This window comes from Cavia porcellus, unplaced genomic scaffold (assembly GCF_034190915.1).
Source record: "Cavia porcellus strain 051 isolate PalLab524CR breed Dunkin Hartley unplaced genomic scaffold, mCavPor4.1 scaffold_6, whole genome shotgun sequence".
NCBI lineage: Eukaryota > Metazoa > Chordata > Mammalia > Rodentia > Caviidae > Cavia > Cavia porcellus.
Window position 1 is genome coordinate 22,961,837 of NW_026947489.1, and position 25,214 is coordinate 22,987,050.

General features: G+C 40.1%; 1 protein-coding gene across 2 annotated transcripts in view; it reads left to right on the top strand.

Moving 5' to 3' along the window:
- The window catches only part of Pde8a (phosphodiesterase 8A), a 122,376-nt gene that overhangs the window by 496 nt on the left and 96,666 nt on the right, over nt 1-25,214 (top strand). The gene's annotated exons all lie outside the window — the stretch shown is intronic.

Below are 25,214 nucleotides of genomic sequence, written 5' to 3' on the forward strand. Positions count from 1 at the left end.
GGACTTAGTTTTCTCCAACTGCGGGTGTTTAGGTGGGGGACCCCAGGACGCCCGGAGCGCCCCTGAGGCATTAAGTCAGGGTGAACTTGGTTCGTGCAGCTGCAAGATGGAAAGGGGAGATCGGCCCTGTGCGGGTACGCGACCCCCCTTACCCCTAGCGTTTTATTTTTCCTTACTTGCTCAGTTTTGCACTTGCGGTGGCAGGTTCCCATTTTCCTTAGGACTGTTAAAATGTAATCTGGAACAACATCAGTTATGCACCGTTGCACACGTATTGGAAGTTCACGTTTATTAGCATACAGATGATATTTAAAGGCGGTGTAATTACAAAATACTATCCTGATTCGCGATTTTTTTGAAGCATTCAGCAGAACAAAGTTAATCTTTTATTAAGCAGTCTTACTTATTGGGACATTTTGTGACTTTCTTGAAAAATTGGCATATCTTCTCCAGCGCGTAATTGCTTTGACTTATTTTGTCAAATTACATCGTTGCTAAATTCAGCAAAGGGTTTATTTAATTAAATTTTGAAGGAAAGGTAAAAAGGAAACAAAAAACAACAAAATGTATATTAAAGTACATAGCGGCTTTCCAGTTGTGTGATTTGGAATGTTAGAGCCAGAACTCAAGCGTTAGTCTGCCTTAGTAAAGTAGAAAACAAAACTAAAGACTCTTGTGTGCTTGGGTGCAGATAGTTGAATATTATCCTTTATACTACCGTTTTTTAAGAATCTTGGGAAAATTTAAAAAATTTTCTTGTATCCGGAGCGCTGCTAAAGTTCCTAGCTTGCCAGGGTGTAGTTTTATCTAGTCTTAAATTTCTAGCAGTCATCATGATACTTTTCTGTATTAAAGGGACACACGTCTTTTTTTTTCAGTGTTGCACAACTGAAGTGATTTCTCCACCTCTCTCATACTAAGTGAAAATTCAACTTTGCTCTGGTTATCAGAAGGTGCACCCCTGTAGATGGAAGGAAACCTGTGGCAGCTTGGACTATTAAGCCACACTGCTTTCATTGTCTACATTGGGCAGAGAGATAATGTATTTTCTGAGCCCCAGCACAAGATAATGGTCTGCCAATGAAGCACAATGTCTAAAACTGGGACTCTTAAAAACTCAGGTTGCCTGGGTGAATTTTAGGATTTACAGGCAGCCACAAAAAGATCTAGAAAAGCCTCTTCCTAAATCGGCCACTTCAGTAATCTAAAAGTTTAACATTAATATAAAATAACTAATGTTAGATTTGGATCATAAAATCTGAAAGTTGTGATACTTTCCATAATCAACTCTGCCTGTGCAATTCCCAATTCCTAATGTAGTGGCATCCGTATAGTAGTTGCTAAATAAATGCTTATTGAATTTTAAAAATTTTTTAGAATTTGATTCCATAAGGCCTCCAACAGAGATTTTAAGATGTTAATCTTTCTAGAGAAGGAGTCAAAGTATAAATAAGAACCATAGAAATTATAGTCCCTGCCATACTTTTTATTCTGAAATTTGAGAAATATGTTAGACAGAATGAGAAACTTCAAGTAGCCCAGCAAAATCAAATTACTGTACATGGGGTTTCTTTATATTAACATCCCCAAAACCCAACTTTAGTCCATTAAAATTTTTTTCTTCTTAAAATGTAGTAAGTCAGTTTATCTTTGAGTAAATTTCAACAAGAAATTCAGTGGGGGGAAGTTTTCATGTTCCTTATCATAAAGTAAATAATTCCTCAGAATGGCTGGGAATCCATTTTCAGATTAACAGTGTGTGCCCTACACTATAGTGTATCCCGAGTCTGTTCTAGGTAATTTGTGGACTGTGTGTTAATAAGTATTACATAAAAAAGGGTTCCATGGCTTGAACTAAGTTTAGCTGACTTCTTTCATGTAGGATTTGTTAGAGAACTTGATTTTTAAAATATTCTGCAAATCCCCAAGCAGTGTTTATGTAGCATTTTCCAAACTTGTTTGCTTGTAGGACCCTTTACTTGAAGTAAATCTTAGGTAGGCCACATGTTACCTTCTGATTCCTCACATGACTTACCAACATTCAGAGTGTAAGAAATATACTTAACAATAAAACTCAACAGTGTGATTTGCTTCTTAATGATTCCAAAGGTACTTTAGGATTTTGTAGTACATTAGGCTGGGTTGGCTATGTGAACTTAAATTTGAGCATTACTAAAAATACTCTTGGACTGTTTATTTCAGGAGTTATAGGCTATGTGGTTACAGATAATGAATACTGTGTTCAGTTTGAACACTTACAGTTTTGTTTATTTTTAATCAGTGTGAGCTTTAACTGTAACATTTTGATATTTTCTTGTCTGTGATTTACTCCATTTCCCTTTTCCTTAACTAAGACTTGGCTGCCGTGGAAACCTTTGCGTGGAGGGGAAGGTGTGTTCAGGGAACAGGGGGTGTGCTGCTCACAGCTGGTCACACCCTTCCCTCCGCAGCAGTCACGTCTGTGTTGTCCTGAGCTTCTGGCCTGGCGCACAGTAGGTCCTCAGTGCTGCTCAGTGAGAGGATTGTGTAGAGCAGGCTGGAGGGTTCATATAAAGAAATGGAGAAACCAGTTTAAACTAGAGTGAGGCTGTGGAGGTTCTGTTTGGTTTCGTGGAAGTCTCTGGTTATTGCTCTTCCGAACATTGTTGCCAGGGAATGATGTCCTACCATGGTGCGCAGTATGGATTTTCCTGTAGAGATCAGAAGGTTACTGCACTGTAGCAGGTGACTGATAAGGAGAGGCCATGCTCAGCAGAGTCAGCCAGAAGCGCTCACTAGCACCATGGGCCTCTCCAGTGCCTGTGTTTCCTTGGCTTCTTTTATTCTTTTTTAACCCATTTTTATTTTCTACTATTTTCTGCTTCCTTCCCCACCCTCTTCCCAGTCTTCTTGCTGACAGCACCACAGTTCTTCCACAAAACTGGCCATGCTAAGCAGTTCAGTTAATTTAACCAGAGGTTAATGGTTTCTCTGTTTCTAGCCAAAGAATAAAATGTGTTGCCTGATCTCAATGTGCAAGTGGATTAATCACATTTTTTCCTAGTATGCAATTACTGAATGTTTTCCTCTGAAAGTGTAATTGAGAAAAGGAGACCTCACTTTCTGCTCCTATCACAGGTGACTGTAATTTATGTCTGGAGTTGAGGGTGAGAGTTCAGGAGGGTGAATTCACAGTGAGTGTTCTCATTGAATTCTTAGGCCTCTTGGCATAACAAATCTCATTATCTTGCCAGGCTTAGCTGTAAAGATTTTTAAAAACATTTTGTTAAACTCTTTCCTGTTATAAACATAAAATACTTTACATTTGTATCATATGTATTGTAGACATTTATCACAGTTCTGCCAACTCAGACCTGCCCCAGCCAACCTTGACCCTTTCCTTGTTGCAGTGTGTGCCGTGATGGGGCCTGAGGCCCCCTCTGGCACAGATGTTCCCTTTGAAGTGGCTTGTGACACTGGTTTTCTCTGGGATGGCTTGCTGTTTGGGTTGGGTTCTTAAACAGGGGAAGCTTCATGATGTGAGGCCACATGAGGCAGATGTCTCAGAATAACTTAAAATGCCTTAAAGGACCAGACTATTTAAAACAATTTTTAAAAGAACTGAGGGAAAAGTTGATTAGGACATGAGTAAACCCTTAGTCTTGCCCAAGGTCTGTGGCCTCAGCCTGGTTTCTCTGTACAGTCAGACAATGGACTCCAAAGTTCTTAGAGTACAGACCGTTTATGACAATAATACCCACTGTTTCCTGGTGCCCTCTATTGTAAGCAGTTGCTAGATGCCTTACAGGTGTTATTTCATTTAACCATTATAACCCTGTGGAATGATGGGTATCATTTTCCTTTTGCAGATACCACAGAACTTGAGGTGTAAGATCAGTGGTAGAAAATTTGTCTGGCCTGTGCATAGTCCTGGTTTAGATCCCCAGCACTACACAAAAGAAAACATGCTGGTGTATGCCCAGCACTTGGGAGGCTGAGGCAGGAGGACCCCTGTGAGTTTGAGGCCAGCCTGGGTTGCCTAGTGAGTTTAAGGCCAGTCTGGACTACATACTGAGACCCCGATTTAAAATCAAAAAAGAAAACAACAGACGAGGTAGGAGAGGTTAGAGACTCACCTAGGATCATACAGTTAAGCTGGGATGGAACCCATTGTTCCTGACCCTCATCCCTGAACATTTTCCTCTCTGTTGACACATATGTTTGTATCATCTGGCTTTCTGTTAGGCTACATTTGTCTTAATCACTGGAGTTTGAAGCAGGCATCTGAATTTGCATTGCTAGGACTTGTCAAATCTTCCTTTTCTGAGAAAGTTGGTGATAGCACTCTGTGTGATAGGTGATAGGTCTCTTTTCTTGGAAATTGGAACCTTATTCAGCTGGCTCCCGGTGAACTCCTGAAGTTAGCCAGCTGGGGTACCCTCCAGGCGGCCTTTTCTGTCTGATGAGTTGGCAGAGAGTCCCTTGAGAGTCCTTGAGACTCTCCTTTCCTCTTGCTCCTACTCAAGCAACCTGCCCTCCCTAGAAGTGAGTTCTGATGACCTTTGCCTGGAAAGTTGTACCTCTGCCCCCTCTGAGTTGTTGAAAGTGCAACTGAAAGCTTTCAGGTCTCTGAGGTGACTTCTTGTATTGTCCTCTGTGCTCTTGGAACATCCCCTGTATCTTTGTAGGGCTTGGATTTCTATTTTGGGTCTTTTGGGAAGATAGGCTACTTGAGGGCAAAGACTATCCTACTGTCATTTCCATTACAGTTTCCAAGTGTTTGGCATACTCAGTAAATATTTGGGTAAGCACACCAGTCTCTGGCTGAGAGGGCTTTCATTCTTGCCCCTCCCCAGTCTAACTCACCTTGTTTGTAGTTTTTATGAGACAGGGTCTTGCAATTCAGACCAGGCTGGCCCTAAACTCACAGCAATCCTCCTGCCAGGCATGTGCCACCACGCTTGGCTTCACCTTGTTTAAAAGTAACAAAAATTGTTAGGGTGTGTTATATACCCTTGAGCCAAAATACCCTTGAGCCAGTGATTAATCTGAGGGCTGTTAGTAAAGCTTTTGCCTCTAATTTTGGTTGTGCACAAGTTGAGCAATGTTCCTTGATCCCTTCCTTCTGTTCTACTTTTGTTCTGCTCTGTTTGGTAAGAGAGGTTGGAATATCATGTTAGAGCACTGTTTTGACAAGTTTGCCTTGCAGTTTCTTAGCTACAGGCATGAAATACAGTGTGCCCATCCACAGACAGGAGGGATGGAGCAGACTCCCCTAGGTTTGAGCATGACCTGGAGCAGTTTGGGGGGGGGCACTGCTAAATGGGTGGGAAACACACAGTTGGTCTGTTGAGTTCCTCTCTTCCTCTCTTCCAGCAATTCCCATTACAGTCCTGCTAGTGACCACAGTGCTGCTTTCTGCTAAAGGGGTGGCCAGGGACAGTTCCTGAGTTGTGTTCCAGTGTTGGGAGCTGGTGGCAGCTTGCAGTGAGGTACTGGGAGAAGAGCAGGAGGAGCCAGTGACTGTGGTGGTGTGATATTTGGCAAATCCTGACCTTGAGTTCTCTCAAGTATAAAACAAGTGTAGAATACCTGGGTTCTGATACAGATTATATAAAATAATCACAGTGAAAATGTTTCTTAGATTTGAAAACATAACATGGAAGGATTTGTAATTTTTTAAAATCACTTTAAAAAGACAAATGACTAAAATATATCTATGTGTCTTTCTTTCTTTTCTTTCTTTCTTTCTTTCTTTCTTTCTTTCTTTCTTTCTTTCTTCAAGACAAGTCTCCCTAGGTAAACTCATTGTGTAAACCCAGGCTGGCTCAGATTGTGGTGGTCCTCCTGCCTCAGCTTCAGGAGTTTCCTGGGAGCCAGCTGAATTACTGCTCCTGGGTTTCCTTTTTACAGTGCTGCAGACTGGACTCAGGGCTTTACACATGCTGGGCGCTGCTGCTGCCCCACTACTGATCTGTACTGTGTCTGCAGCGCTCTGTGTGTTTTCAAATGCAAGTCTCTCCCTTTCTCTTTTTAAAGAACTATACTTTTGTTCTTTCTCTAAAACCTCTTCAGACAGTAAATTTGAAAGAATTACATACTACCTAGTTTATACAGTTAACTTTTTCCTATATTTGTTTTTATTATACCTACCCATTTATCTGTTCCTCAATCCATTTTATTTCTGGATGCATTTTAAAATAACTGCCCTACATCTAATATGTCTAAATACTTTATTCTGCATATCATTTACTAGAGGCCAATTTTTTCCCTTTTTAAAGGTAAATTACAAAATAGAAGTAAAATATGTGTAGCATTCACATTATTTTTTGTCTTTTGAGATAGAGTCTTGCTGTATAATTCACGCTGGCCTTGAACTCGCTGTGTAGCCTGGGCCGACCTCGAACTTGCAGTGGTCCTCTTGCCTCTGCCTCCTGGGTGCTGAGATTACAGGTGTGTGCCACCATACCCAGCTCATTCACAAGTTTTGACGTGTATGTGCCTATGTAACACACATCACTCACAAGATGCAGAGCATCATCGCCCTCAAAAGTCCTGTGTGTTCATTTTCTATTTCTATCCACCAGCAACCACTGCTCCTTTTTCACTATAAATTATTTTGCATCTTCTGGACTTCATATAATTTTAAAGCATGTATAATCATAAAGCTCATTTCATGTCTTCACTCAGCATGCCGGTTTTGAGATCCACCTATATTGCCTCATTAATAGTTTTTTTTGCTTGTTAAGTGGTATTCTGCTCTATGACTAGAGCATGGCGCACGAACCTGTTCTCTTCTGGCTGAATACCAACACTGGCTTTGGGCCTTCATGACTGCCACTGTTAGAAAATATTGTAACACTTATTGTGGAAGTGATTTGGAGGACATAAACTTCCATTAATTCTTGTGGAAAGGTGGGGTAGGTCTGAACTGAGAGTGAGTGGAGAAAAATGCCCCAGTTCCTGGTGCTGTTTATGGGTGTCATCTCATTGGATATTCCCCTTGAAAGAGTTTTGGCCCAGGCTGGACACTGTAGCTGGAAAAGTCTCAGGTGGAACCAAGGAGCTCCGTCTCCTCCACCCCTAGGAATTTGCCCCTGGCGCCAAAAGAGTACCAATGGGCTACCTGTGCATCCCTAATGCCCCCTAAGGCACCACCCCCAACCTAAGCTACATGTATGCCCCCACTCCATGTGTTCCTCAGAGAGATTGCCGGACCTGGGGTGGGGGGAGATGCCGAGCCCCAGGGGCTCGGGGGTGTCTCTCCCCACATTCTCAAAATAAAGGTCATTTATAGTTCATACTTCTTATCTTTTCAGCCGCCGCTGGTCCCCCACAGTTCTATCACCCCTGAGCCCCTGTGAAGTAGTAAGAATTTTATTTTCCCTATGTAAGAAACTCAAAGAGATGGAATGATTTGTCCAAGCTTGTGGTGACCAGTTACAGGAACAAGTTCCTTATAATAGCATAGAGTAGATGCAGAGGTTTGGAACTTATTGAAAAAAGCCTTTCTCAGTTTTTACTTTATAAAAGGAAACATTTACTTTTCTTCATTGTAAAAGCCATGTTTATTGCAGAACACTTGAAAAATACAGAAAAGAACCAGGCTTACTAGTTGTGAAATCATTTAAATTGTAGTAAAAAAATAACTTCTCATAAAATGGTGATGTGTTTCCTTCCATCCCTATATATTGGTTTAAAACTATTTTTAAACATTTTTGTTTTTAGTTCTAGGAAATATTTAGCAATGACTTCTTCAAATACTTCTCCCTCCATTCTGTCATTTCTCTTGTGCAGCTCCTTCCTGAGATAGAAGATTGAGATACATCTGTCTGTTCTCCACGTCCTCCAGTTTCTTCAGCTTCCCTTCTCAGCATTATATTTTGGAAGTACTTTTTAGTTCATCTTTTCAGCTCTCTCGTTTGTTCCTTAAGGTCTTCCCAGCTTGTTAGCTCATTGAGTTCTTAGATTTGGCAGGTTTGGTGCTCAAGACTAAGCAAAGTCTCACTATGTAGTTCAGCCAGGCCTTGAACTTACTATGTAGCCTAGCCTGGCCTTGAGCTTGTGGCAATCCTCCTGCCTCAGCCTGCAGAGTGCTGAGATCACAGGTGTGCCCCACCCTGCCCAGCCTAAAGTGATTAGTGTTTATTTAATTCATTTTTTTATGGTGTAGATAAAGTCAGCAAAGAATACAGAATATTTAAGTGTCAAGCTTGATGTGTCCTGGTCTGTATAACTACCACCCAAACCAGAGTGAAACATTTCCTGTGCTCCAGAAGGTCCCCTTGGCTCTTCAGTACTTTTTGGAATTTTAAACCTTTTATTATGGAAAATATCAAGTGTACAGCAATCTTGAAGGAATTTCACTGGTACTCCTATATATGCAATACTTGTATTTTACATTAGCATTTTCTTATAATCACCTTATCACATGTATCTTGTATTCCTTGTGCCTTTATTTTTTTGCCTTTGGCTTCTTCGTTGTGGTAGTATTAGGGGTTGAACCCAGGGCCTTCACACTGAGCTATATCCCCCGCCCCACTTTTATTTTTATTTTTGTGTTTAATCTTTATTGACACAGGGTCTCTCTAAGTTATCGAGTTGCCCAGACTGGGCTTAAACTTGTGATTCTCTTCCTTTGGTGTATTTTAAAGCAATTACAGATGTCAGTATACTTTCTCTTAAATATTTTGATATGTGTAACATCAATTAGAATTCAGTATTTACGTAGTGTTTTCAGGTAAATTTTACATACAATGAAATGTGTAAATATTTAATATATATTTGCTGAGTTTTAGTAAATGCCTGTGCATATCTGTGTAATCCAGACATTTATCAAGGCATAAAATATCACCCTGGGAACTTCTGGGTAAATGAACCATAGATGAATCTCATGCTGCTTGTAAATCTTTCCCTCAGGCATTTTTTTCTTTTTATTGAATGTGTTATTTTAAAAATTAGACATTTTATATTTGTATGAAACTGAATCTAACAGTTTTCCTTTTTTCCCCCATATAATTTGTAGCATCTTTTTCTTCCAGTTTGTTTGGTTTTTTTGAGACCAGGTCTTGGTCTGTTGCCCACACTGGCTTCTAAATGCTGGGCTCGAGGGATCATCCTGCCTCTGCCTCCCAAGTATTGGAGTCCATAGGTATGCACCACTGTACCAGCTGCATGTCCTCTCCAATTACAGAAGCAGTGTGTGTTCACTGCAGAAAATTAGCAAATGCTTAAGTGCGATTTTCACCACTTGGAGATCGTGTATTTAACATATTAGTGTTTAGTGTTCACTGAACACATAGTGTTATATGCATGTTCACTGAAATTAGATCATATAGTACACAATTTGGTTGTTGCAATTGCTGGGGATTGAATTGGGGCTCCCTTGCGCCTCCTAAGATAGTGCTCTACTACTGAGCTATATATACCTCCAGTTATGCATTTTTTAAAAAATTGTGGTAAAATAAATACAATAAAATTTATGATTTTTTGAGGGAAGGTCTTGGCTGTGTAGTCTAGGATGGCTGTGTAGTCTTGAACTCATCAGGATGGCTTTGTACTTGTAGTGATCTTCCTGCGTCAGCCTTCTGAGTGCTTGGATTATGAGCATACATCACCATGCCTAGTTTAAATATATGATTTATAATCTTTTTTAAAGTATGCTGTTAAGTGTTTCAAAGTATAGTCACATTGTTATGCAATCATCACCATCTGTCCACCTCTGAACGTTTTCATCTTGTAAAACAGACTCCATAGCCATTAAACGATTCCTAATTCTTTTCTTCCTGCTTCTGGCAACCTTCATTCTACTTTCTGTTTCTGTGAATTTGACCAGTCTAGATACCCCATATGAGTGCAGTCCCATAGTTTTTGTTCTTTTATGGTGGGCTTATTTCACTTAGAATGCTGTCCTCAAGGTTCAGCTCTATTATAGTGTGCCAGAATTTTCTTCTTTTTCAAGACTGAATAATGTTCTATTTTCTGTATATATGAACCACGTTGTTTATTCATTCATTGATGGATACAAAGATTCTACCTTTTGGCTATTGTGAATAATGAAGTTATGAATGTGAGTATACAAATATCTCTTCTGGGATTTGTTGAGGAACCATCATAAGTACATACAATTTTGTAATTTCTTCAGCCTGTACATTCCACTTCAATAATGCATACAAATCTTACTGAATGGCTATATCATATTATGCCAGTATCCCCTGTGATTTCAGAAATGTCCTGCATTCTTATGTTAATCTACTACATAGACTCATACCTTGTTGAAGAGGTTGTAATCAGAGGAGCACACAAGCTTGTCATCCTGGCACTCAGTAGCCTGGGCTATGTAGTGAGTTTGAGGCTGACCTGGATTACACAGTCAAATCCTGTCTCAAAACAAAAATACAATAAATAGGAAATTAAAGAGGCCTATGTATGTCCCAGCTTGTTTCCATTAGCTGTCACCTAGATTTTCCTCCACTTACGGTATTTCTTGTAAATGAAAATTATGTAAGTATTTGGGTTAGAATATATATCCTTGTGATTCATGAGGCACATACACAACATCTGATTGATCCACTTTTACGGGTAGACTGGGCTAGTTGTGATAAGGACAGTCTAACTCTGCTGTTGTTAGGTTAGCTTCCTGTCATGTGATGAACAAATACTCAGGCCTCAGCCTGTGACGGGGCAGCAAGCGGGTGGAACCTGTGGGAGATGGGTCCCTGGATGAAAAAATGAGATTGTGGGAGGAGATACCAGGACCCTGGCCCTACATTTCTGTTCTGTCTGCTTCCTGGCTGCCTCCATCTCTGCCACATGCTCCCACCATGATGTCCTCACTACCCCAGCCCAAAAGCAAAGCAGCCAGCAGACCATGAACTGAAACCTCTCAAGCCATAGAGCAAAATAAACCTTTCCTCTTTATAGGCTGTTTATCTCACGTATTTTGTCACAGTGGCAGGGAGCTCATACAGTTCCTATCATGTGACCTGAAAATAATCTGGGTGGCATTTAGTCACTATATAAATTTTCAGTTCACCTTTGGCTATGGAGCTTTTCCTCTCTTCCTTGCTTGCTTGCAGTTTTTTTTTTTTTAAAAAAACCAATTGATAATCTTTATCTATAATAAGAGTTCTGATTATAGTCTATGCTATTTTCTCTTTAAATGAAAGAGAAAATACTCTTGTATATGTAGGAGTTGGTGTTCTTCTGTATAGATACTTAATGAGTTGAGGCTATTAGTTGACAATATAAAATAATTTCTGTTGGAAAGACAAGATAAATGCTTATTTTTTAGTTGCTTTTTTTTTTTTTTTTGCATGTGTGTATGGCTGTACTAGAGTTGGAACCTGGAGATGTTGCCACTGGAAACTACAATTCCAACCCTTGTAAAATTTTTTTGAGATAGAGTCTTGCTAAGTTGCTAAAGCTGATTTTAAACTCCTGATTCCCCTATCAGTCTCTGGAGCAGCTGGAGTTACGGGCATGTATCACCACACTTGCCTAAAAATTTTAATAGCAAAGAATTGCTGCTTCAGATGGTAAAGAAAAATTTCCCAGATTTCACTTTTTTTTAAAGATAGTAAAATCCAACAAAACAAAACAGAACAAAAGCCAATCAAAGAAAAGCCAGCAAGGTACAGAACTTTAAAGCAGGATACTAGGAAAACAACAATAGCTACCATAGTATATCTTGTTACCTTCACAATAGTTGTCCATTCCATCAGGTATAGCAAAATCAAACCAAAACGAAACACAATAAAACCAATCAAAACAGAATGTTGAATAAGGTAAAACAATCAAAACAAAGCAAAACAGTGAAAACAGTATTTGACTTCAAAGACAAGACAGAAGGAAATCCCCCATATTTGCTGTACTGCATACTGTCCTCCTCCCAAGAGGAGGACACTCTTGGGTGCTCAGACCACTGGCCCCAGGCCTACATAACCAAACAATATAAGCATTTAATTGCTTTATATACCTTAGCTGCTATCAACTCGGCCTGTCCTCCGAACCGTCAGGTTGCTTGGGAGGTGGAGGATGACACATGGATGGTATTTGATTTTCAACCCATGTGCTGGTAGTCTCACGGGACGCATTGTCTGACTTTTCTCTTCCTGGAACCTGTGTGGCTTACCAGAGAGGCTGGCTGGTTGATTTCTTGATTGGTCTACCAAGTCCTAGCATGGCCGATTCTTGGCAGATACTGACTTTCCTTTCCCTGTAGATTTCACTTTTTTCATTTTGATTATCGACGTGGATTTATTGCATCAATTGGTCTTCTATTTTTTTTTCTTAGACTAAAATGGTAATACCTTGACTAGTTGGAGCTCTTTAAAATTGACTTTTTTTCTAAGATTATTATTATTATTATAGTACTGGGAATTGAATCTAGCCAGAGGCTTTGTACTGCACCATAGCCCCAGCCTTATGTATTTATTATTCATTCTTTGTTTTTGTGGTACTGGACATTTAAGCCCATGAGGCTGTCTACCTCTGAGCTATATCCACAGTTCTTTATTTTTATATTTCGAGATAGGATCTTACTAAGTTGCTCTGAGAGGATTCAAGATTTCAGTTCTCTTGCTGTAGCCTCTCTCAGGCTATATGTGTGCACCATTTCTGGCTCCTTTTCATTTTTTATTTTGAGTCAGGGTCTTGCCAAATTGTTCAGGCAGGATTCAAACTCACAATCCTATCTCAGCCTCCCAAAATACTGCACTGAGATTATAGGGATGTGCCACAATACTTGGCTCTTATGTCCTTTTGATATGATATTACTACTCTCTGAAACTATAACCATCAGTTGTTATAGTCCCAGTTTGTACCTTCCTTGCCCTAAACCAGGAATGGGTCATTCCTTCAAGGTGCCCTATTCTTCAAGAAAAATAGTGTTAGAAATGACAGTGTGAGTGTCAGGGATACTTGTTACTTTAGGAATGATGTTGTTTGGGGGCTGTTTCAATAGTTAGAACTGGAAAATGTATACACTAATTCCTCCAAAACTATGTATTTAAGTTTTTTATTTGGGTTTAATCATTCAGTGTTTTATTTTAAAATTTGACTTGTGTTCTTTTTCTTAACTAGTCTTTCTTTGCTTTTAAGTTTAAGCCCTTATCTATTCAAACATGTGATAATTATGTATTCATTCATATGTTTTAAAATTTTTGTTTTGCTGCTTTTCTAAATTTGAAATTTGACTATTTTGTTTAAGGTAAAAGCCTTAGCTCTTTAAAATAGCTAGTTATTCCAGCACATTTTATATAAACAGTTCCTTTTTTCCCCCCCAACTGGTTTATGCGTTTACCTTTACAATCTCTTTGAGTTGTTTATTTTTATATGTCTATTCTTATACTGCTACTGTGCTGACTTCATTTTTTTATGGCCTTATACTATGTTTTAATAGTATCTGGTAAAGTTAATAATTTCCCTCCTATTCCACTTAAACTAACTTTTTTGTCTTTAATTCCAGCAGTCTGAGAGGCTAAGGCAGGAAGATTGGAAGTTCAAGCCCAGCCTAGGGTAGCGACTTCTTGGTGACTTAGCGAGACATTGTCTCAAAAACAAAAATAAAAATGAATGTAGCTTAGTGTGAAGGTCGTGGGTTCAGTCCCCAGCATCACAAAAATCAAAGGAAAAAATCACTGTCTTGTTTATTCTTCCACACCAATTCTGTCTGTCTGTCTGCCTGCCTGCCTATTTATCTACCTATCTAGTGCTGGGAATTAAATCCCAGTCTTGAACATGGCTGAGCATGTACTGTACCACCACTGTACCCTAGCTAAACCTATAGCCCCAGGCCAGTTTTAGATTTTATCTTGTTTTACCTGCAAAATTGATGTGTGTGTTGGGGAGAGGGTTAGTAATATTGTAGTTAGATATATCATAAGTTGCTGAGAATGGAGTTTTGTGGTTGTTGTTGTAGTGGTCTTTTTCTCATTGCCGTAACAAAGTACTTGAAATTGTGTGCTTTATGAAAAAAGGCTTTATTTAGCTCACAGTTGTAGTTTTGAAAGTTCATGATCAGGTGGCCCTGTTGGGTTAGCTTCTGGTGAGGACCTCCATGGCTGCATCATGTCATGGCGGTTACATCTTGGAGGGAAGGCACATACAAGGGAAAGATCACCTGGAGCGACAGGAAGCCAGAGAATGGGGGAAGGCCGTCTTGCTCTGACAACCCCTCCCTCACAGGAACCAGCTAGGGCCCCGTGAAAACTACACGGAGGCTGATGTTCTCAGTGACTCAGGCAGCTCTTCAAGGTTGCACCGTGTCCCACCATCACCACATTGAGGATCAGCTTCTAACACTTGAACTTAGAGGTCACACGGAAAGCACTGTCAAACCATAGCAGTGGCAGTTATTCTTCCTGTCCAGTCTTGTGATACTTGTCAGTCACTTGTATGTTTTCATGGGAGATTTGTATCTTTTTAGGATAAGTCTTGTGTGGCCATAAGTTTTTTCATTTAGTTTTTGAATGAATTATTTTACTTGATAAAATATTTTGGATGTTGGTGAAAAGTTTTTAAACATTCTTGCAGTTTTCAGCAGATTTTCCTTATTTTTTTAGTTGTGAAACACTTAAATCTGAACAGTGTTTTGTTTTTGTTGTTATTTTGGTTTTTATTTTGCTTCCAGGAATCAAACTTAGGACCTTGTGCTTGCCAGGCAGGTGCTGTGCTGCTGAGCTATATCCTCAGCTAGTGTTTTGGATTATTGAGGTAGATGTTTATATTGTTAGTTGTGTGATAATTTTGAGGGTTTCTAAAACCACTTTCTTGTTATATTTGCTTTGGAGTTTTAGAAAACCGCTGAATAACAATGGTGTTCCAAGTTTAAATAGCAGATTGTTTCTCTGGTGTGGGAAACCCAATAAATAAGGACCAAAATGAGTGATAGATATTGAGAAATAGGAAGAAAATGTTCAAATGGCAAGGGGTAAAAGGGAGTGGTAGGGCTTAAAAAATAGAATGGAAGGAAAACAAACAAAGTCTTGTAAAAAGAGCAGGGAAAAAGGACTATAGGGAAGGAAGGGAAATGGAGAAAAAAGATGCATCGTGCACAAGTGCAGATTCCCTGTGATGAATGTGATCATTATGTATGTCAAAAGTATACCAATAAAATTAATTAAAAAATAAATTAACCTGCACTTAAAAATAATGGTGTTTGTCTGCATCTGTTTTGTCTGGATTATAATGATATTGCATCTCCTTCTTTACCTTTGAGTATGATATTTGCTCTTTGGTACTAAAAAAGTTTGCATTCCTGAAATAAATTCTGTTTACTTGATATAGATAATTTTCAAAAGTTTAAAACATATGATTGAGTTCAGTTTGTGATAATTTTAGTTTTCTCTTTCTGTATTCATGAATGAAAAACTGCAATTTTACACTTCAGCAGTAAACCCTTATTAAATTAACATTTTACTCTTCGTATTCTCTTTTTCCTGCTTATGAATAGGAATTTAAACTAAATTTGTTTATGTAATAGTATAACAGATTGAACACAGGGCCTCATGTATACTAGGCAGGCATTCTACCATTGAGCTATGTAACCACACCTACATTACATTTTTAAATGTAAATTTTAAACAGATAACTTCTATATAGTTTTATATTTTTACTTTTAAATTTAATAAGTTGCAACTGTTTTCCCATCTGATTAAAATTTTTTCAAAACAAATAATAGCATGATTAATAATAATATACTAATGCTACCGTATATATTTTCCCACAAAAGGTTTTGTGTACATCTGAAATTATTTCCTTGCATTTATCTTTAGAAGTTGAATCTATTTTTTAAGTTTTGATTTAAAAATATTTGTTGTATCAAGTTTTAAAACATTTTGGAGCAGTCTATAAAGAAAAAGCATGTTTTATTTACATCTTTTATTTATAAAGTTGGCTCTAATAGGTTACATTTTCTTAGTGAGATCTTTCACTTTCTTAACTGCTGTGATCCCTTAATGGGACCTTTAACTTTATTGTACTCTTTGTTTTATAGGGGAGGAAATTGAAACCCCAGGGCATTTGGGAAATGTCCAAGATCACACGGCAAGTGTTGGCAAAGTTGGGATAAGAACCCCATGCTAGCACGTGTAGCTTATTCCCTCGTATGTTTTATACTCATGGGAAGTAGACTAGAGATGGCTAGTCCCTCTGGTCATTTCAGTGAGATACTTAGGTATCAAAGTCTGCATGCTCTTCTAAGTCAGGTTTGCAAAGGAAGTATATTCTTGTCCAGTAGTTTTACTGTATTGAAGACATTTTTAAAAATTGACTACTACACAGGGAACTTGTAAGCTTGGATATCCTTAGGGAAGTTGCTTGGTTATTGCAATGACTTTGTTTTTATTGTAAAGGCCTGTATACATACCTGTTTTTTCTTTGCAGTCTATAATCTACATTCATGGATTTGGAGTTGGCATGCAGTGAAATTTACTGTATCTCTATAGTCCTTCATTGGATATTTAATCAGCTTCTGTTTACTGCCTTATTGTTTTAGATGAAAGCAAGAAGTCTTGTTTCTTTTTCTTCCCTAAGCTTTTATGCCATATCTTTTTGTTATTGTATAGTTAAAGAACAGGGTCTTGAAAATAGATGGCAAAAGCTTACTTTGAAATGGAGAAGACAGGCACAGCATTGGCTGTGCCTTTGATTCCTGGGATTATTGAAAGGCTCAGAGGACTGCTATGGTGATTATAGATAATTGGCTCTCTGAGGACACATCTCATGCTCAGCACTGACAAAAATTAATACTTTTTTTGTCTTTTTGAGACAGGGTCTCCCTGTGCAGTTCAGACTGGCCTTGGGCTCACTTTGTAGCCCAGGCTGATCTCGAACTTGTAGCCATCTTATGCCTCAGCCTCTCAAGTGCTAGGATTACAGGAGTGCACCTCCATGCCCGGCTAGCCCTTTAGTCAGACCACATCTCAAGTGAGATGTGTTCTCAGAGACTGTGGTACAAAGTGTTTCAGTGGTCTTCTTGTCTCACTTCTTGAACTCTCATTATAGGCATTTTCTCTTCATTTTTCCTCTACCCAGAGAACTCTAGTTTGGTAATGTTCTTGATAGGGAGGCTACTGGTTTCTCATTGAACCGTAAAGTATTTCCTCATTCACTCAGCACACACACAGTGCTTACTGTGGGGCAGGAACTGAAGTTAGCATTGGTATTTGTCAGCAGTGTGATGATGATTAAGACGTGGGCTCTCTTTTTAGATGATAAACATAAACTCATTGAAGGACACATAGGTTTGCTGGTAATTGTATGTCTTTTCGGATTCTGAATCAGAGCATACTTTTGCTGCTATGTAGTAAAGAGGGTGGGGAATTGGAATCAGAAGACCTAGGTTTGAATTTTGATTTGGGCAATTAGTTACCTGTAAACTGGAACAAGTTGTGTGACTTGTCTAGGAGACCCAGTTTCTTGTGTATAAAATGCGGACAGAAGAGAAGGGGTAGGAACATACCTTGCAATCTATTCTGTGTTGTAGAAGTGATAGACTTTTCTTGTTTCTCTTTGCTTATTATACAGAATTATGTTTTCTCACCAGTGGGTCTGTGAGAAGGAAGCTCTATTAAAATTCTTTCAGTGCTGCTGAATATACTGATAATGGAAAGACAAACAGGGTTTTTATTGGTTTTCTGGTCTTTAAAATGAAAAAGTAATTTTTGTTGCCAAAAATTATGTTTGTCTTGAGAAAGCCAGGAATGTTTCTGCAGTTTAGGACAGCTTCAGATTCCATGGTGGGTCTCTCAGGGAATTGCATGATTTAGGTTTAGATTCTATTGCGTATGGGGCTGGCTTTGTTGCAATGTAAAGCTTGCTTGCTGTCCTCAGTTCCTGCTAAAGTGAAACGTAGCTTTACTGGGATGTTTTCTAGCCAGGACCTCTAAGCCCAGGGCAGCAGGCCTCTCCATGGCCAGGCCCTGGAAAGGCCTCCAAACCCAGTTCTCTTCTTTAGGCTTCTCTCTAACAAGCTGATCTGGAGTCACTGGTTGGCATGAGGTGGCAGTGAAGGGGCAGCAAGGGCTTTGCCTCTGCCACGACTGAAGGGATGGGTTTTTAAATTAAAATGCCTGATTTTTCTCCTCCATGAGAGAATCTTCTGGAATTTCTACCCCACTTACTTTATTCTTCTGAATAACACGTCTTCAGACCTAATTTGTGTGGTTTTCGGAGAACTAGCACCTGCATGCAGAAGGCTGGAAACACTACCTTGCATACAAGTTCAGGAAAGAAGCAAAGTGAACAAAAGGAAACCCGAGTTCACCATTGCCTTGCCTAAAGCCCTCTGCGACTTCATGTTGGCAAACCCAGACTGTCTTTGGCCTACAGAGCCCGGCCTGATGGGCTCCTGCCCCCTCTCTAGCATGTCCTGTGTGTCATACACAAATGCCTCAAGCATAGATACTCTGGAGACCTGATGTTTTCCGGATTTATCTATGGATCAACCAGTCTATATTTACATATACATACATACTGGGGATTGAACCCAGGGTCTTTACATTGAGCAATCTGAGACTAGGACTTGCTCAGTCACTAAGTTACTCAGGCTAGGCTCAAACTTGTGATCATCCTGCTTCAGTTTCCTAGACTGCAGGGAGTACAGATGTGTGTAACCATTCACAGTTACCACTGGACTTTTCACCATGCATTACTTTGCCAGTGTTCTGCTGAGAGATTCTCTCCAGCATAGCAGAATTAATAAAAGGCCCTTGGTGATGATGGTGAACATTCTTGTTCAACAACTTGGAAGCTTTTGTGCACACATCTTTTTGGATTTTTCTGAGGGCTTCGTCATATAAATGTGATTAATTATTGGCTATTATTTTATTCAATTTCAGCCCCTATAACTTCTCTTCTGGGAGAGGACCCTGAAAATTCAGCCCTCTAATCACCTGGTTGAATGCTTTGGCAATTATCCCCCCAACCCTTATGGTTATCAAAGGGCTTTTCATAAAAGGCCTCATTAACTTAAACTCAGGTGCCATTGAAAGCAAATTTTAAAAAAATACTTTGGTAGAGCTAGGGATCAGACCCAGGGCCTTGCCTGTGATGCCTTCCCCTGAACCACATTCTTAGCCCCATTTTACTTTTTTGAAGTAAGACATCACAAGTAGTTTTTGTTTCCTAGCAGACTTCCTGCTTACAATCATCTCTTAATATCCTTGGGGAATTGGTTCTAGGATCTTCTCAGATAACAGAATCATTTATTGCTCAATTCCCTTATGTAAAGTGATGTAATATTTGCATATAATCAGTTTGTGTTCTCCTGTATATTTTAAAATATCTCTAGATTACTTGTAATCTATTTACTGTGCTTAATACAGTGTAAGTAGCTGTTGTGCCTGTGGTTTGGGAATAATGATGAAAGATCTGTACATGTTCAGTACAGACAATTGTTTTCGGAGTATTTTCTCTCAATATTTGGTTGAATTTGTAGTTGTGGGGATGAGGGAGGTCCAGCTATATATATTGGTCAGGATTCTTTTGATAGTTGGTGACATCTGTGCTAGCTGAGGCCAAAGAGAAATTTGTGAGCCATAGTAGCCTGGCTTGTATAACCAGACCATGGGTGGGCTGCAGATATGCTGGCCTCCAAGACAAATGAAACCTGGACTCTTTCTCCATCTTTCCCCCTTACTGGTATCATGTTGGTTTTCTTGGGCTGCTCTTTACTGTTTAACAGGAAACAGTACCCACTGACCTCATTTCATAGTTTATCAATGGAGAGCCTGTTTCCTTGATTCCAGCTTGAAAAGTTACAGGGAGGAACCAAGATGGGTGTGGCCTAGAACATGTGTCCACTGGAAGCCTCTGTGATAGGCAACAACTTTCACAGAAATGGGAAATTGGGGTGGGGAGGAACAGCCCTCAGAGAAGGGGAGGATGTTGGTCGGAGAGCAAAGCTACCCCTGCACCAAGGAGGTTCAGGCCAGGTCCCTAAATGCTTTTCAATTTAAGGATTAACACTAGACCTGCTGTGTTACTTGCCTGTAGTTCAGCACTCAGGAGGCTGAGCTAGGAAACCTGAGAGTTTGAGGCCAGTCTGGACTGTAGAATGGGACCTGCTACAAACAGAAACACAAAAAATCCAAAAACCGAAAAGCTGAGCATGGCAGTACATACCATAATCCCAGTGCTCTGGGAGGCTTAGGAAGGAGGATAAAAGTTCTAGCCCTATTAGTCACTTAGCAAGGTCCTGTCTCAAAATAGGAAAAATAAAATTTTTAAAATGCCTGAGGGAATAAGTAAGTTTTCTGTCATTGCTAATTTCTATGATGTATTTTGAAGGCCTTAGATTCAATCCCCAAATAATGCCACCATCCAAAAAAAATCACTTTTCTGTGTAACTACAGGTATTATTTATTACATTGAGGCAGTTTCTATTGAGTTATCAGAGAAACTTTCCACTTACTGTTTGCTAAGAAAGGGGATTATAACAACAGAAAAATGTCAACATGTTTGACATAGAAAGGGCTTCCCAGTTGACTTTTTGTAGTCTGCCTAAAAGATATTTATTTATTCTGTATTGCTTATTACGTCTCATTTTAACCAGTGCTTTGTAGTAGTATTTGTTCTCAATTATGTTTTTGCATTCCAGTGGCCAGCTCATTACATCCTGTGTTCTGATGTATCAGCTGGCTGTATCTTGAGCAAGTCTTCCAGTCTCATAGCTTATAATTTCTTTACTTGTTCAGATGGGCTGACTTTTGTAACAGACTAAAAAACACTCAATCTTGACGGAAGTTGCTTAGTTGCATAACATTTAAAATAAATGTCCTTGATCAGTAGGGCTTCCCCTTCAAGTGGTGATTCTCAAGGGCCAGGGTTCCTTCAGCCTGCAGCTCTGCCATCGTCAACCCATGAGTTCCACAGTGCTTGTCTTCCAGAGCAAGTTCACAGAAGGGGAAAGAGCTTTGAGGATCATGGATGGGAAATTATTCAGGGCCAGGCTTGGAAGTGGTCTATCCATGACAGCGTGTCTACATTCTGTTAACCATGTGGTCACACCTAACTTCACCAAAGGCTGGGAAATGTGATCTTGAGTGCCCAGGAAAAGAAGAACTGGATATGAACAGTTAGCCAATCTCTAGTACATTTCTTGGTGACATCTATGATTTTCTCCCTATTTCTCTTCTAGTGCACAGCAACTGTGTGGCTTGGTTGGTATTGAGTCCACTCCTAGCTTCAGGGTGGGACCCACATTCTGCTTGCCATGGTGGTTGGTTCAAGTAACAGATGTATAACCCTGACTTAAACCAAGCAGGGCATGAAATACCTCTGGTCCCAGCTGCTAGTGTAGGGGCCAGAATATGATGTAAACAGTCCCAATTTCTGTGATTGGAGGGAAATAGCACTCACTACCTCCCCATGAAGGCAGAGCCAGCTAGTGGAGGACAAGGTGGGGGAGGACTGCAGAGTCACACGGAGCTGGAGTCCTGTTGAAACTCCTTGAAGCTCTCAAGAGCTGATGCTGTACTTTGAATTAGCATGAGCCATTAAGTCTACTTCATCACATAATTTGAAGTTAATTTTCTTTACTTACAACCACAAGCATTTAGATTGATACAACTTATAAAATGGAAAGGGAGCCAAGGAGAGAAAAAGAGAGGCAGAAAGAGAGACAGAGAGAGAAAGAGAGAAAGAAAGAGAAAGAGAAAATGAACAGAGAGCCTGATCTCCAAGTTCTGTTTCCTGTCATTGCTAATTTCTCTGGTGTGTTTGAATATTCAAGCAGGGGGTAAATTGATGCTGTCCTGGTTTGACTTCCAAAATTCTTGGTATTATATCACAGGTCATTAGATTTTAATATTCTTCTTTTTTAAACCTCCAGGTATGTGTGTAACTTGTGGCCTGCAGGCTGCATGCTCACTCTCATGCTCGTGCTTGCTCTCTCTCTCTCTCTCAATGTAATAGCAAAAATAAAAAACTTCTGTCAATTATTATTTATTAACTATATTATATATTTTATATGTGGCCCAAAACAATTCCTTTTCAGCCAAAACAAATGATTGGACAAGCCTGGATGATTGCTCTGAATAAAAGTTTCTCTTTCATCCAAATACATGGAACATAACCATATAATGTCTTATCTATTTGGTTTTAGCAACTTTAGTTTTTTCATCAAGCAAGTATACAAAATAAATTTATCATATACATTGAAGAATGCATTTTGTTTGTAGCTGGACATTTTCTCTGATGCTAGTAAAGGAATTTTCTGGTTTTGAGTTGAATGTTCCAACTGTTGTTGGAATAGTTTGTCAGATTTGGCGATTTTATAGTTTCTAGCACTTGCGACATGAGAAAAGTGCCCCATGGCATTCCTAAAAGAACATTTGGAAAGAATTGCATGGAATTCAGTGAGGCATTTGGAAATCACCTGGTAGGTATTTAAGGACTGTTGCACAAGAATCTCATTTGCATAACCAGAAGGCCTTTGACGCAGCGCACAGACACCTTGTATACCTGTAGTGACAAATGTAAGCCTTTAAAGTTCCCATCCTTTCAGAATATGGAGAATAGCAGAGGGGTGTCGACCTCAGCAGCCTCATCTCAAAAAGGATTCAAGGTAACTTAAAGAAAACAGGGTAGGATTAAAAAATGGAGAAGAAAATTGGGCCAGAGAAACACAAAAGTGAGCAAATCAGCTGAGCTTCAGTAAGAGTGGTGTGTGGAAATGCATGCCACAGGATGGGCATTGTTGCCATGGGGCTGGGCCACACTTTGGGCTCAAAGCTTCCCACACTTACTGAGTAGGAAAACGAGCTGTCACTCAGGAGGCTCTTCCCGCAAGCCATTTCCAAAGACTCTTGAACCTCATGGTGAGGTACAGTACCAGCAGTGGCCCCACTTCCAGTACCAAATTCTATATTGGTTACTTTTTCTTGTTGCTGAGACAAAGTACTCGACATCCAAAGTGAAGGAAGAATTTATTTACCTCACAGTTTGCAGAGGTTTCAGTCCACAATCAGCTGACTCCAAGGCAAAGTGAGACATGGTAGAGGGCAGTAGTTCATTGTGGGGAAAACAGCATAAACAACAAGAGCAAAAGGGAGGAGCACAGAGAAGACTCTTTCTGCCCCTTATGGTGTATGTAGGCCACACCCACTTGGGTGCAGCACTCACACCCATAATCCGGGCATTGGACCATGAGTCATTCACAAACTCTAGAATCCTGCCCCATGACTGTGTGAGGCCTTGGGGAAACTTCCAGATTCAAACCATAACACCTGTTACTGGTTACTTCTGTTAATAATGGTTATTACAAATGACAGTATAAGAGGGAAAACTGAAGAATCATTTGTGGACATTCTACCAAATAGTATTTTGGTGTGTAGTTGTGTCTGGCATGTTACAGTATTGGACTGCATGTCACAGAGTTCAAGTGATGAAACTATGAGGGGTGGTGTTGCCATGTTGGCTTTGAACTCATGGTGTAACCCAGCCTGGCCTGAAACACACAGCTGTCTTTCTGCCTCAACCTCCTGAGTGCTGGCATTATAGGCATGTGCCACCACCGTTGGCTAGGCACTGAGATTCTTTTTTTTTTTTGTACTAGGGATTGAACTCATGACCTCACACTTGCCGGGCAGGCACTTATGCCACTGAGCTAAATCCCTGGCCCCGGCCCCTGCCTGGGAGTGGCTGAAGGGAAGGTGGCATCACTAGGTGATGTGGTCTCAGAGGGCCTGGGGTGTGTGGTGTGTGAGAGTGGCAGTAGGGGAGTAAGTAGCAGCCTGTCTTTGGCAGAGTGGTCTTGGGAGTGTCATGTGGCCTTCACAGAGTCCTGTTGCAGGACTTTACCCAGTGTCTATACCTGTGAAGTTAGTAGGCCAGGGACCTGTCAGAACCCAGGTGTTTGGAGTGTTGTGACATTGAAATGTGAGTTAATTACATCTTTTGAGGTAGTTTCAGAATTCCTGATACCTGTAATAGTCTGCCTGGTCATTGTTTCTGCCTTTTTGCTGAGCTGTGGCTAGACTGATTTTATTCTGCCAGGCACTTCCTCCATACGAGGCAGTTCTAACCCATACCGCCTGGTCAGCTGGAGGAAGTTGAAGTCATTCAGCAGTTCCTCCTGCTGACCTTTAGTCTCATTTCTGGTAACTGGGCCTTGTGGCTGTGGATACACTGGCATCTGAAAGTCTTGGATCCAGGTCCGCTCTTGGACCTTATTCCAGCTACTTGCTAGTGCTCCAGTTTCCCCACAGCTGGGGCCTTTTTGCTTATGGCAGGTCCTTTTCTCATCCCAGCCCATGGATGAGATCCTGTCACCTGACCGCTGCTTCTTGTACCAGACTCTTCTGCCCAGATGCTTTGCTGCAGCATTCATGCAGCCCCATTCCCACCCCTAATCTCAGCCACTATCTCTTGCTGACTGTCCCTGAGGCACTGTCTGCTGGGATTGTGGCCTCCTCCTCCCTGCCTCTGAATAACCAGTAACCTACTCTACCCTAGTGAGCCTGAGGCTGCTGGAACCTTCTCCCAAGTCAGCCTTGCAAGCTCTGTAGTCAGGCCTTCTGAATGTGGGCACAGGGCGGGGACAGGCTTTGAGTGCTACAGAAAGACGTGTCTTTTCACACAATTTCTGCCCTTTGTCCTCATTCTTCCTGGTGTGTGTGTGTGCTTGCGTGTGCGTGTGTGTGTGTGTGTGTGTGTGTGTCTGTGGACTGAGGATACTAAAAGTGGAAAAGGACAAGAGTTGTAAAGTGTTTTTTATTTTGTAACTAGGCAAAAGAAGTCTAAAAAGTCAACCTATGGAAGTCATTGTAGTTCATTTATTTCTAACTATAAAATAACAGAAGTAATGTAAAAACTAAACCACTTTTGAGATTGGCTGTTAGAAAACCCTTTGGACTGAAAGTGATATTGAATATTTTGTAGGTAGAACAACAGAATACTGTATTTTCTGTGTCCTGGAAATAATGATGTTACAAGTCATTCTTAGTAATGGGTTGCTGTTCAAAGAGTTTACCAATGGTAGAATTTAGGTCTTTGGGGCTGGTAAACAATGGAGTTAATGTGAAGCAGTATACCCAAGGATTCAGACCAGAGAGGAACCTTGGCCATAATTTTTTTCCTGGCCAGTTTTCATTAAAAGTTTAGGTTTTCTCCAGACTCTGGCTGATTATTTCTGTTGTGACAAACCCAACTAAACACACAACAAATCTTGCATGCTCTTAGTGGGACTATATATTAGTAATATTACTTTGGAAAAGTATTGATAGTATTTA